Source organism: Sapajus apella, unplaced genomic scaffold (assembly GCF_009761245.1).
Source record: "Sapajus apella isolate SASKATOON/1434 unplaced genomic scaffold, GSC_monkey_1.0 scaffold190, whole genome shotgun sequence".
NCBI classification, from domain to species: domain Eukaryota; kingdom Metazoa; phylum Chordata; class Mammalia; order Primates; family Cebidae; genus Sapajus; species Sapajus apella.
The window spans coordinates 750395-762968 of record NW_022437130.1 but is presented as its reverse complement, the minus strand read 5'-3'; the positions used below and the strand labels follow the sequence as shown (position 1 = coordinate 762968).

General features: G+C 46.3%; 1 pseudogene; it reads left to right on the top strand.

Moving 5' to 3' along the window:
• The first annotated feature begins 483 nt into the window (after positions 1–483).
• On the top strand, positions 484–9253 carry LOC116543590 (annotated as a pseudogene).
• The last annotated feature ends 3321 nt before the right edge of the window (positions 9254–12574 follow it).

The window sequence follows — 12574 nt, the reverse complement described above, 5'->3', positions numbered from 1 at the left end:
CTGGTTAGCCCTCCCATACCTTACCTGTGGAGGGCAGAGCTTGCATTTTCTTATCATGGGAAATAGCAGAATGGCTCACACTAGTCCGTATGTTTTATGGTAAAATACCAGGAAAACTGCTTTTAAAATCAACAATAACAATAGCACCAATATATTGAGCTCTGTGCCAGGCACATTTTCTGTGGATCTCATTTAACCTGCACCGCAGCTCCCTTAGGCAGGTGCTGTATTTAATTGTCAGCTCCATGAGACACACAGGAAACAGATGCAGATTTGTAAAACTTGCCCAAGACCCAGAGTTAGTAGGGTAGGACTGAGATTTGAACCCAGGCAGTCTGTCTTCTGAACCCAGGATGCCAGCCTATGATCAGGGACTGCCCACCTTAGCCCTTGGTTTGAGGGAGAACAGGAGATACCACCACACACAAGAGAGGGAGAGGATGGAGAAGAGGATGGCATGCTGCTGATCACAGAGCCAAGCCAATGGGGACCGCCAAGGGGAGTGTCAGCGGTGCCACACAGGCTGCTTCTCTGCTGGGGTTAGTGCAGGCCGAGTGTGCAAAGGGGAGGACACAGCTAGACAGAACTCCAGATCTAGCGGTGGCTGGGTCCGGCCTACAGAGAGGAGCAGGACGTGTGAGCAGAGTGAGAACTTTCCACGAGCCCCTTCTCCTCTGGCTGGTTCCTGCTGTACGTTTGTCAAGGTGAAATGTGGTCGTGACTATTGCTAAGATCACAAGGGAGAGACCCTAGAGGAAGCAGTGTGACCGAGCACCTGGAAAGGTGGCCAGGGCTGGAGCCCATTCCCTGGGAGGGCACAGGTATACAGGGACTGCCTGAGGGCAGTATAGGGTCACCAGAGCCCTTCCCCCTTCAAACCTTTGACCTATGTTGCGAGTGACTCATCTAGCAGGTGTGCTGTCTTTAACCCCACAACAACCCTGCCAGGAGGTATGGCTTATTCCCAGCCTCCATTTGGGGAGACAGAGGTTCAGGAGGCGAAGGGCCTGCCCAGGGTCATACAGCATAAAGTGCAGAGCCCCAGGCATGGGGGGCCACAGCCCAGGCCTCTCTTCCTCCAGGTGCAGCTCTCCAGGGGGTGCCCACTCGAGGATCATGGGGCCCTGGCACTGGGTTGTATGTTGATTTTGCGTGTGGATACCTTAGCCACTGCCCAGAACCAGGCAGGGCAGGCCAGGCTTTGCCCAGGGCAAAGGGCAGGGCACCGGGAGATGAGGTGAAGACATGGGCTTGGGGATGCCTTCACCCCCACCAGGAGAGCAGTTCCTGGTGCACAGCAGAAGGCACGGGGAATGGAGGCTGTGGAGGTCACTCAGGGGGAGGCAGAGCATTATGGGATGGTAGTGTGGGGGCTCGTGGATGGGCTGGCACTTTGAGGATGAGCTTCTGAAGACAGGGCCCAGGGGCTGGCGGGTTCAGCCCAGTGTGTTGGGGAGGGCAGGCTTGGAGTGCAGGGCTGCCCTCTGGGTGTTGGGTGGCCTTGAGACCTAGAACACTGCATCCCAACTGCAGTTGTGATTTCCCCCCCAGGGACACTTGGCAGCGTCAGAGACATTTTGGTCACCACAGCTGGGGAGTGGGGAACTGCACTGGCATTTGGCAGGGAGAGGCCAGGGATGCTAACCATCCCAGAAGCATGGGCAGCCCCACACCAGGAAGGCCAGCAATGCAGAGGCAGAGACCCCGGCCCCTCCTTCTCCACAGCCCTGAGTCCTCCTCGGGCACTGTTGTCCCCCAGCCACCCATCTCGGCCATAACTCCCAGCAGAAACCCCACCTCTCAGCACATACCACTTCTAAGACCCGAATCTCAGCAATTGGTACCTCCATGCTGCTCCAGCAGAGGCTCGTCCTTAACATTTCCTTTGCCTCCCCTCCACATCTGACTGCCTCAATTCCACATCCTAAGTCCCCCTGTCATGTCCATCCCCTCCCATCTGTCTTTCCCATGTCCACAAATATGATGATGATACTCTGCTGCTTAAAACCTTTTAAAGATGCCCTGTTTCTTGTGGGATGCATAAGAACAGCAAACACCCACCCAGCCTCCCAGTATGCAAGTACCAGCTGAGGACTTTGAGCCATTTCTTTCTCCCTGCCACTACCATTGCTCCCATTTGACAGGTGAGTAAACTGAGGTGAGAGAGTAATGCCTCTAAGGTCATGCCCTGGTAGTGGTGAATCTTGACTTTGACCCTGTGTAAATGACCACCAGTACTCTGATGCCACAGACTGAAGTCCCTAGCATGGCTCAAGGCCCTACCCTGGTGGGGTGGAGGCTCATCTTCCAGCTATCTCCAGCTCCCTGCTCTCCAGCCAGGTGTGCAGTCCAGCCAGCTCTGCACTTTCTCTGCCTGCAGCCCTGTCCCCTCCCCTTTATCTAATCAACCTGTTCTCAGCCCCCACCAACAGAAAATTTCCTTCCTGGTTATTTGGTTCCAGTCTGCCTCCCCCAGGAGGCTGCACACTGCCTGGGAGCAGGGCCTGTGTCTGGTTTGCTCGTCACTGCATTCCCAGTTCCTGGTACACTCCGTGACTCATTTTAGGTGTTCAACAAATACTTGTTGAAAAGAGTTTAATGAATTATGTAGAAAAAACCTCTAAGCCTAGGAGAACAGCTGCTGGGCACACAATGGCAGTGATGTGCGTTTAGTGCAGAACACGGTCCTCCTCCCCTGGTGACTGCAGTCTCTGCCCTTGGAGGGGCTAACAAGAAGCCTCCCCCAGCTGGACGCATCAGTGTTTGTGGACAACATTTAATAACAGCAGAAAGGGACATGTTCCGGTGGTAAGTGGAAAAAGCCACCATAACAGCATAATCACTACTATTGTGGGTGCATATGAACAGCTGGAAAGTGAGGTGTGAAATGCCCCTCGCTAACTGCTCCTCCTCCCTGTCCTCCTGCCCTCTCCTTAGCCCAGCCCTTCGCCCATGGGTCCCTGAATGGCACTGAACTCCAGGTGCAGCACCCAGCATCTGGCCTGTGCTATCTCCTTTGTCCCTCCCAGCTGCCTGTGCTCTTCTTACAGAGGAGCTGGGGTGCTGGGGAGGCGAGGAGCGGCCCAGAGCAAGTGGCTGCAGAGTGGGTCTCCTTGGAGCTTTTCTGACTCCAGGCCTCATGCTTCCCTGTCTGACTAGGATGCTGTGCCCCTTAGGGTGGTGCACTAGGGTGTCTCAACATATGTACTCTCCAGTGAGTGTGTGTGGCTTTAATACAGGATTTTAACAGAGCTGGTGTACGGTTTCCTCTGCAGATGTGGAAGCGCCCAGCCTTCCTCTTCAGCCCAGGCACCTGTACATGGCTGCCCCTGCTTTGTGAGTCTTTGAATCTAGGCAAAGGGAAATTTATATCCCAGCTGATATTTTTGATTGAATAAAAATGTTAACAAATTTATTGAGGTGTAATTTACATACTATAAAATTCTCCTTATTCTCAGTGTATGAGTCAAACACAGTCCAAATGTTGGAACGTTTCTGTCATTCCCCAGAAACCTTTGTGCCCCTTGCTGGCTGATCCCTGTTCCCACCCCAGCCCCAGGAGGCTAGCGGTCTATTTTGTGTCTATAAAGGTTTGCTTATTCTGGACATTTCACACAAATGCAGTCACAAAATGTGTTGATTTTATGCATTTGGCTTTTTCACCGAGCAAAGTGTCCTCAAGGATCATGCACATTGGAGCGTGGATCAGTGCTGAGTTCCTTTATGTGGCTGACTAGTATTTCAGTAGGAGGAGTACTGAATAGCACACTGGATTTGCCCATGCAGGATCTGGTGGACTGGTCCGTTTCTACTGTTTGGCTGTTACCAAGGCTGCTGTGAACATGCCACCAGTAACTGCATCCCTTCCCTACCCTACCTTGGCCAACTGGTAAGGCAGTCAGATGTCGGGACTCACTGCCAGGAAGTGGAAAGTGGAGCTTTGCCCTACAGCAACTTCTCCCCAGGTGGGCAGGTGCTGTAGAGTTGCAAGGGCGAGGCTGGGACGCCTGCACAGGGTGGGGCTCAGGCTTCACAGGGATGGGACACCTGATGGCCTTGTCTTCCTTTAGGGGCGGGGACTTCAGCATCAGGATGCCTCAGTCAGGCCCCTGCTCTGGACTGCACGGGTTTCTGCCTTCTCATCTTCCTCTGGTATTCAGGGAAGGGACTTGAAACTCTGGCAACACAGGGCTGTCTGGTTTCTTTAAGCAGTTGTGCCTGTGGATAAAGACACTACAGAAACATGTATGTTTCTGTTTTCATTTCTCTTGCAAGAAATACAGGAAGGGCTGTAATCCCAGTGATTTGGGAGGCCAAGACAGGAGGATAGCTTGATCCCAGGACTTGGAGACCAGCCTGGGAAATATAGTGAGACCCCTGTGGTATGTGCCCCTGTGGTCCCAGCTGCTTGGGAGGCTGAGGTGGGAGAATTGCTTGAGCCTGGGAGGCAGAGGCTGCAGTGAGCTGAGATCATGCCACTGCACTCCAGCCCAGGTGACAGAGTGAGACTCTGTTTCATAAATAAATAAATAGAAATGAAAGAAGAGAGAGACTGTTTGAGAAGCTGCTAAACTATTTTCCAAAGTAGCTAAACCATTTTATGTTTCCGCTAGCTATGTATGAAATTTCTAGTTTTTCCACATCCTCAGCAATAATTCTTTATAATAGGCGTTAGTGAGTATAAAGTGGTGTCTCCCTGAGCTTTTTAGTTTTCATTTCTCTAATGACCAACAATATTGAGGGCCTTTTAGGTACTTCTCAGCCAGTCATATACCTTCTTTGGTGAAATGTCTTTTCAGATCTTTTGTCCATATTTTAACTGGGTTGTTTGTTTTATTATTGGGTGATAAGAACTCTTTATATTATTTGCATACCAATTATTTACTGATTAGAAAATATTTCCTCCCCATTTGTGGCTTCTTGTTTCACTTTCATAATGGTATCTTTAGAAGCACAAAAATTATAATTTTGATAAAGTCTGTCAGTTTTTTCCTCTTTTGGGTTGTGATTTTGGTGTCTTATCTAAGAACTATGCCTAATGCAGAATCATAAAGGTTTTCTCATCTTTTTTCTAGAAGTTTTATAGTTAGTCTATGATCTATTTTTGGTAATTTTTGTGTATGTTGTGAGGTAAGCTTTTAAGTTCTTTTTTTTTTTTTTTTGCCTGCATATATTTAATTGTCCCAGTACCATTGGACAGAGTACCCTTGAAAGATTGCCTTTTCCACATTTAATTGCATGCCACCCATGTCAAAAATCAATTGGTCATAAATGTAAGTCCAGAAGGAATCTTAATTCTGTTCCATTGGTGATTCTTATAGCAGTAACACACTATCTGTCTTCATTACTGTAACCTTGTATTACATTTTGAAAGTGGGAATTGTGAATCCTTCTATTTCATCCTTTTCCAGGATTGTTTTGGCCATTTTAAATTCTTTGTATTTCCATATATATTTTAGGATCAGCTCATCAGTTCTGGGATTCTGATAGGGGTTGCCTTGAATATATAGATCACTTTGAGAGTATCTTGATGAAATTTCAGTATGTGTGAACATGGAATGTCTCCCCATTTATGTAGAGCTTTTTAAAGTTTTCTCAGCAATATATTGTAGTTTTCAGGGTACAAGTCTTATACTTCTTTTGTTAAACTTAGTCTCAAATATTCTTTTTGATGCTTTTGTGATTGAAATTTTCTTAATTTCATTTTTGGATTGCTCATTGCTAGTATATAGAAGTATACTTGATTTTTGTATATTAATCTTACATCTTGCAATCTTGCCAAACTAGTTTTATTAGTTCTAGTACTTTTTCTAATGAATTCTTTAGACCCTTCTATATACTGGATCCTGTCATCTGCAAATAAAGATAATTGTACTCCTTCCTTTCCAATCTGGACAGGGTTGTTTCCTTCTGCCTGGATGCATGAGCTGGAACCTCCACTGTAATGTTGAGTGGAAGTCTCCAGAACAGACACCCTTGCCTTCCTCCCGATCCCAGGGAAGGCATTCAGTCTTCCGTCACTGGATGTTCTATTTGCTGTGGAATTTTCACAGATACTCTTTGTTGAGTTGAGGATGTTCCTTTCTATTCCATGTTTACTGAGAGTTTTTATCATCTAAAGAGCGTTGGATTTTGTCAGAAGCTTTTCTGAGCCTACTAAGATGATCATGTGAGTTTTTCGGATTAAACAAATTTGGAGATTGAGGTACCTCTCTTTACTTACTTAATAGTTACAAAATCATTAAATTTCAGAAATTCTAGGGAACTTAAAAATTCCTTAAGTGCTGTGTTTCCCAAACTTCTGTCACTCCTGATTTCTTCCATTCACTTTTCACCTATGCTGTTTACCTGGTAATATTTTTATAAATCAACTCACATTTTATAAATATGTACTTAAATACATGTATTTTAAATGGAAACTTTATATTACTATGTGAAAGGTGTCAATGAAAAGAGTCAAAGTGTAAAATATTTGAAGTGATTTATTCTGAGCCAAATACGGGTGACCAATGGCCCGTGAGATCCTGAGAACATGTGCCCCAGGTGGTTGGGACACAGCCTAGTTTTACACATTTTAGGGAGACATGAGACATCAACTGAAAACATGTAAGGTGTACAGAGGGGATTCCAGATTATAGGTAGATTTAAAAATTTTCTGATTGGTAATTGTTTGAAAGAGTTATTATCTAAAGACCTGGGATCAGTAGAAAGGAATATCTGGTTTATGATGATAAGGGATTGTGGAGACCAAAATTTTTACATGCAGATGAAGCCTCTAGGTAGCAGGCTTCAGAGAGAATAGACTATACATGTTTCTTATCACACTTAAGGTCTGTGTTGATGTTAAGGCTGGTCAGCTTTTCCTGAAATCCAAAAGGGAATGTTATAGGTAAGTAGTCAAACATGAGCATGGCAGGAGAGGGCCCCCTCGGGGAATGTCAGGCCACCATCAGGTGAAGGTCAGGCAGTTGTTAAACTGTCTCTCTAAAATAATAGTTGGTTGCAGCCAGTGCCAGGAAAAGGCAGTCTTCCAATAGATAGATACAATCTGAGGCTAGTGATCAGCAACTTCCCTCCAAGGTCTCAGGAGTTGGGCAAGTGGGCTCAAGCATGTGCACTAAGAGGCAAAATGGTGGAGTTTAAATACTTGACAGGTGAGGGAAGAACACTTCAAGTGAGCATGCACACAGTTTCAGTTAAACACACCACACTTGTGGCCCCTCCCAAGTTCTGGCAGACATCCGCTGCGCATGCAGACAGCCCGTCCCAGGGGAAGAATCAGGGGAGAAGGGATGAAAGCCTCCCCGAGCCTGCCAGTACATAAGCCCCAAGTCAGTGATAAAACCATGCATTTGATTGCTCAAGTCGCCTGCTTACCCTCTTCCAAGTGTACTTTACTTCCTGTCATTCCTGCTCTAAACCTTTATAAAAAGTATATAAACCTTTTAGCAAACTTTCACTCCTGCTCCAAACTGGCCTCCATCTCTCCCTTTGCCGTATGCCCCTCAGCTGAATTCTTCTTTCTGAGGAGGCAAGAACTGAGTTTGCTGCAAACCCATATGGACTTCCTGTTGTCACTGCTGCTAACAGGAAGATGGTATGATGAAGCATGTCAACGCTCCCTTCCCATCATGGCCTAAACCAGTTTTTCTGGTTAACTTTGAAATGCCCTGGTGGAGAGGAAGGGTACATTCAAATGGTTGGGGAGCCTTAGAATTTTATTTTTGGTTTACAAAGGAAAATAAAAACTTGGGATGCCAATTCACTCTACTGAAAGGAAAAAATTAAGCTGAAAGCTGCATCATGCAAGAAGCTGCCTTTCCTTTTGTTCCTAAGCAGATAGTGACAGATGTAAGGTTAAAGATCTCCACTCCATATTCACCTTATCTTATAGTGAGCACAAGATGAACACATAATTGACCATTCCCCATCTGCTCCTTTTCTCTTGCAACATGTGGATTCAGTATTGAGACCGTACCTTCCCTGTGTCCCCTCCAGCTGACTTTTCCCCTTTAAATATTGAAGCCCTTAAAATAACATTTGGAGAGAGGCACAGACCTGTCTCCCAGATGTGTCCTTAACCTTGGCCAAGTAAACTTCTAAATTGATTGGACCTGTCTCAGATACTTTTTGGTTTACAACTACCGAAAAAGGAAACCAGTCTTAACTACCTTAAACAGAAAGGAGTTATAATAATAATGGCACAGAAGAAAAGATATAAGATAAAGTGGACCTCTGGGTTAAGAAAGTGGATCAAAAACAAACTTAATAATACTGCCTACCAAAGGTCCACTCAGATTGCAGCAGCACAAAAGCACAGACCCAGAAGGATGTGAGGACAGGAGACTGTAGCAGCTGACCTCTGGAAGTCAGAGCCGGACGAGGGACCTGAGCGAGAGGAGGCTTGGGCAGCCAGAGCTGAAAGCTGAATGACAGATGCCATCGGAGCCTGTTAGGGCAGGATGGGGCATGGCGCCGGCTGTGGAGAGGCAGTCCCACCCCACCCTCAGGCCCTTGCTGTTGCTTCCGCACCACTGCGGAGGCGTCCTCTCTGGAATATGGAGACAAGGTTTTTGGACGGGGATCCCCAGCCCCCTGGAAGAGATTAAGAGACTAATGAAGATCTCCAGGGCACTGCCAGCCAGGTCTGTACCCTCCAGCCAGGAGAAGGCATAAGGTCTTGCTGGAGAGCCTGGGCAGCAAGAAACGGATCCTGGCCCTGGGGAAGTGGAGGGTAAGGCAGAGCCAGCCATTAGAAAGGATGATGTTTGCCCAGGCATGAAATGTAAGCGATCAACACTGATTTAACCAGAAGCTCTCCTGGAACTGCTTTAGGGGATGAGACAGGGCACGGAGGTTTGTTTGTAACAGCTGAGTCTTCATCTCCCACAACAGGTATCAGTGGATGATCTCTCATATGGAAGAAGCCAGGGCAGCTACACCCAATGTCTTAGCAACGAGAAACACCAAATCAGATAAACACCACTGCTGCTGGGGAAGGGACCTGGGGGAAGGGGAAGGTTGTTCAGAGAGCAGAGGTATTCTGTGTGAGCCTCTTAGGGATTCTTGTCTCTTTAGACCACATGTACACATTACGTGTATAAAATAATGCACCAAACACAAACAGTGAAATACGACGAGTTCTGAGTTTGAAACACCCATACATCCCGTTTGAGAATAACACTCCCCTGAGAAGGATGGGACTGTTGCCACTGGCCAGGGAGCAGGAGGGTGTTAGCAGGCATGGCCTGAGACAGTAACTGTCTACTCCCAAACTTGAATCTGGTCTCTGTATTTAACAATATACAATTTGAGTTTTCTCTTTAGTGGACTCACAGGCCTCAGGTTGGACTTTGGGCAGGATTCAAAACCCCACGATCTGGTGTCCCTGCCCCCCTTCTCCAGCAGCCTTGTATGTGGTGAGAAGAGGGAAGAATGATCTCTTGCTATCCCCAGAGCAAACTCCATTACCCAGGCAAAATCCTGGGTCACAACCGTAATGTGGGGGAAAAAAGTGTGCAGTAAGAAACATTGAACAGAACAGAGAGGGTTTGTTCTGTTTGTTTTATGAAGGACACACTCTAAACAGGAGTTATAAGCATCCTGAACCTCTTTGCACCTGTGCCGGGAATGACACTTCAGAAAATCTGAGGGGAGAGGTGGTTTCAGCCCACGCCCACCCAGTTCATCACCGCAGCCCACGTGTGCCTCATCAAAGAGAACGCAGGCTTGCTCAGCGCCCCCTCCCTCTGATATTCAAAATCTCAAGGGCTGCAATCCCAAAGCCAGGTCAGCCAGTCTTCCTGCCAAACCGGGAGCCGTCGCATCCGCCTCTGCTGTTCCCTTTTGCCAGCACACGATGGCACCAGGGAGAGCAGAGCCCAGCCTGTGGCTAGGAGGGGCTGGAATTCCTGCGCTGGTCACAGAGGCTTCCAGAGAGAGAAGAGAATGCTGTTCCACAGATGCTAGCAGGACGCTTTGGGCTTAGGCTCCCAGGACACAGCCCTTCACCCAGTATCGCCTCACCCCTTCTGTAGCCTGTAACCTGTTTAGGAGTCAGGCACAATTTCTTTCTGCTTGTACACCGTCAGGGGCCCGTGCTCACATAAATGAGTGAAGCAGCCCAGGCATCCGGAGAGCACATGAGCCGTGTCAAGGGGCAGTCTTCACTCACCTGGCCCCCTGCGGCCACCTGGGTTGTGCAAGCCATGGCAGCTGGGTTCCCTGAATAATGGAGAAATGTGAAGTCTCTTTCAAACATGGGCAGCTAGTTCTTTTTCCTATCCACTTTATTGAGGTAGCCACCATGATCGATAGAATAATTTCTGTAACCCCCAAAACATTCCCTAGTGCCTATTTGAAGTCAGTCCACTCCCTTTCAGTACTGACCTCTGGCAATGACTGGCCTGTTTCTGTCACTATAGTTTTGCAAGTAGAATCACTTGGTATGTAGTCTGTAGTGGCTCATTTTGTTCATTTAGCAGGATATATTTGAGACCAATCTATATTGTTGTGGACACCAGTAGTTTGTTTCTTTTTGTTGCTGAGTTAATAAAATACAGATTGTCCCTGATTCTACCAATTCAAGCTGATTCTGGGGCATTTTGAAGTGTCTTCATCACTGTTTGATCACTGACTTGCTTTCTGGCAAACAAGATGTTCTAGGCTCATCTTTGTGTGTGGGGCGGGGGGCAGGGGCGGGAGTCTTGCTCATTGAGGTGAATTCACATGAATTTACCATTTTAAAGTGTACAATTCAATGGCATTTAGTATATTCACTGTATTGTGCAACCACCACCTCTTGTCAAAATATTTCCATCATCTCAAAGGGAGACCCCATACCCATTAAACAATAACTCCCAATTCCCCACCTCCCCAGCTCCTGACAAATTCTATGCTACTTTGTCTCTGTGAAGTTGTCTATTCTAGATATTTCACATATTGGAATCATATATGACCTTTGTGTCTGGCTTATTTCACTTAGCTTAATGTTTTTGAAGTTTAACCTGTTGTAGCATAAAACAGTACTTCATTCATTTTTATGCTAGATAATATTCCATTGCGTGGCTCTACCACATTTTGTTTATACATTCATCTGTTGATGGACACTTGAGTTGTTTCCGCATTTTAGCTATTGTAAATAATTCCTCAATGAGTACTAGTGTACAAGAATCTGCATCCATTTCAATCATTTGGTAAGTATACCCAGGAGTGGAATTGCTGGGTCATATGGTAATCCTATGTTTAACTTTCTGAAGAACTGACAGGCTGTTTTCCACAGCCACTGTACCATTTTACATTCCCATCAGCAATGTGAGAGAGTTCTGATTTCTCCACATCCTCATTAACGCTTGGATTTTCCTTTTTTTCAGATAATAGCCATCCTAATGTGTGGGGAGTGAATCAGTAACAAAGAAAAGCCCTGGTCCACGTGATGTCACTCGTGAATTCTAACAAACACTTATGAAAGAACTTACATAAATGCTTTTCAAAGCTTTTCTAAAAATTGAAGAGGTAGGACCATTTCCTAACTCACTCTGTGAGGCCAGCATTGCCCTAATGCCAAAGCCAGACAAAGACACTACAAGAAAACTAGAGGCCAATACCCCTTATGAATATGCATGCAAAAATGCTCAATGACATCTTAGTAAATGAAATTCATCAGCATATTGAAACTGTTACACAATGTCACCAAGTAAGATTTATCCCTAGAATGTAAGGATTATTTTTTCATAATGAAAAAAATCAATGTACTACACTACATTATTAGAATGAGGGGGAAAAAGACATGATCATTTCAATTGGTGTGGAAAACACACTTGACAAAATTGGATACTTTTTCATGATAAAAACACTACTCCTTAACATGATAAAGGCAATATATCAAAAAATCCCACAGCCAACACCATACTTTATAGTGAAAAACTGGAAACTTTCTAAGATCAAGAACAAGACAAGGGTGCCCACCTTCCCCACTTCTATTTGGCACAGTACTGAAAGTTCTAGCCAGAGCAATTAGGCAAGAAAAGGAAATATAAAGCATTCGAAATGGAAAGGAAGAAGGAAAATTACCTCTGTTCACAGATGGCATGTAGAAAACCCCAAATAATCCACAAAGAAAACCCTGTTAGCACTAGTAAGTGAAAAGTCGTAGGGCGCAGCAGACAGTGGCATAGTTGAACAGCCACACCACTTCCAGTTCAGCTCCTTCACTGTCTTCTCAACCCCCTGCAACCTGGTGTTCACTCCTCCACAGAAACAGCTTTTCTGCAGCCTCAGTGAATCTTTTCCTATTTCTGGCATCTCTTCTGTTTCCAGAACCTGAACAGGGAGAGATGCCTGCCATGAAGAGTGCAGATGTGGATGCTTCCATCTGGGTGCGTGAAGCTGAGAAGCTGGCCAGCCCTGGCCCATGTGCTACTGACTTTGCAGCCATTCCCTGGCCCAGAGGAGCTTCAGGCTGGAGTCTGAGTCTGGGTCAGCAGCAGTGATGTCACCAATTGTGACCTCAAGAGCTTCTGACCTCACAATGAGCCTGTAGGCACTGCCTGTCTAGGGGCCCTGGGGCCTCTGT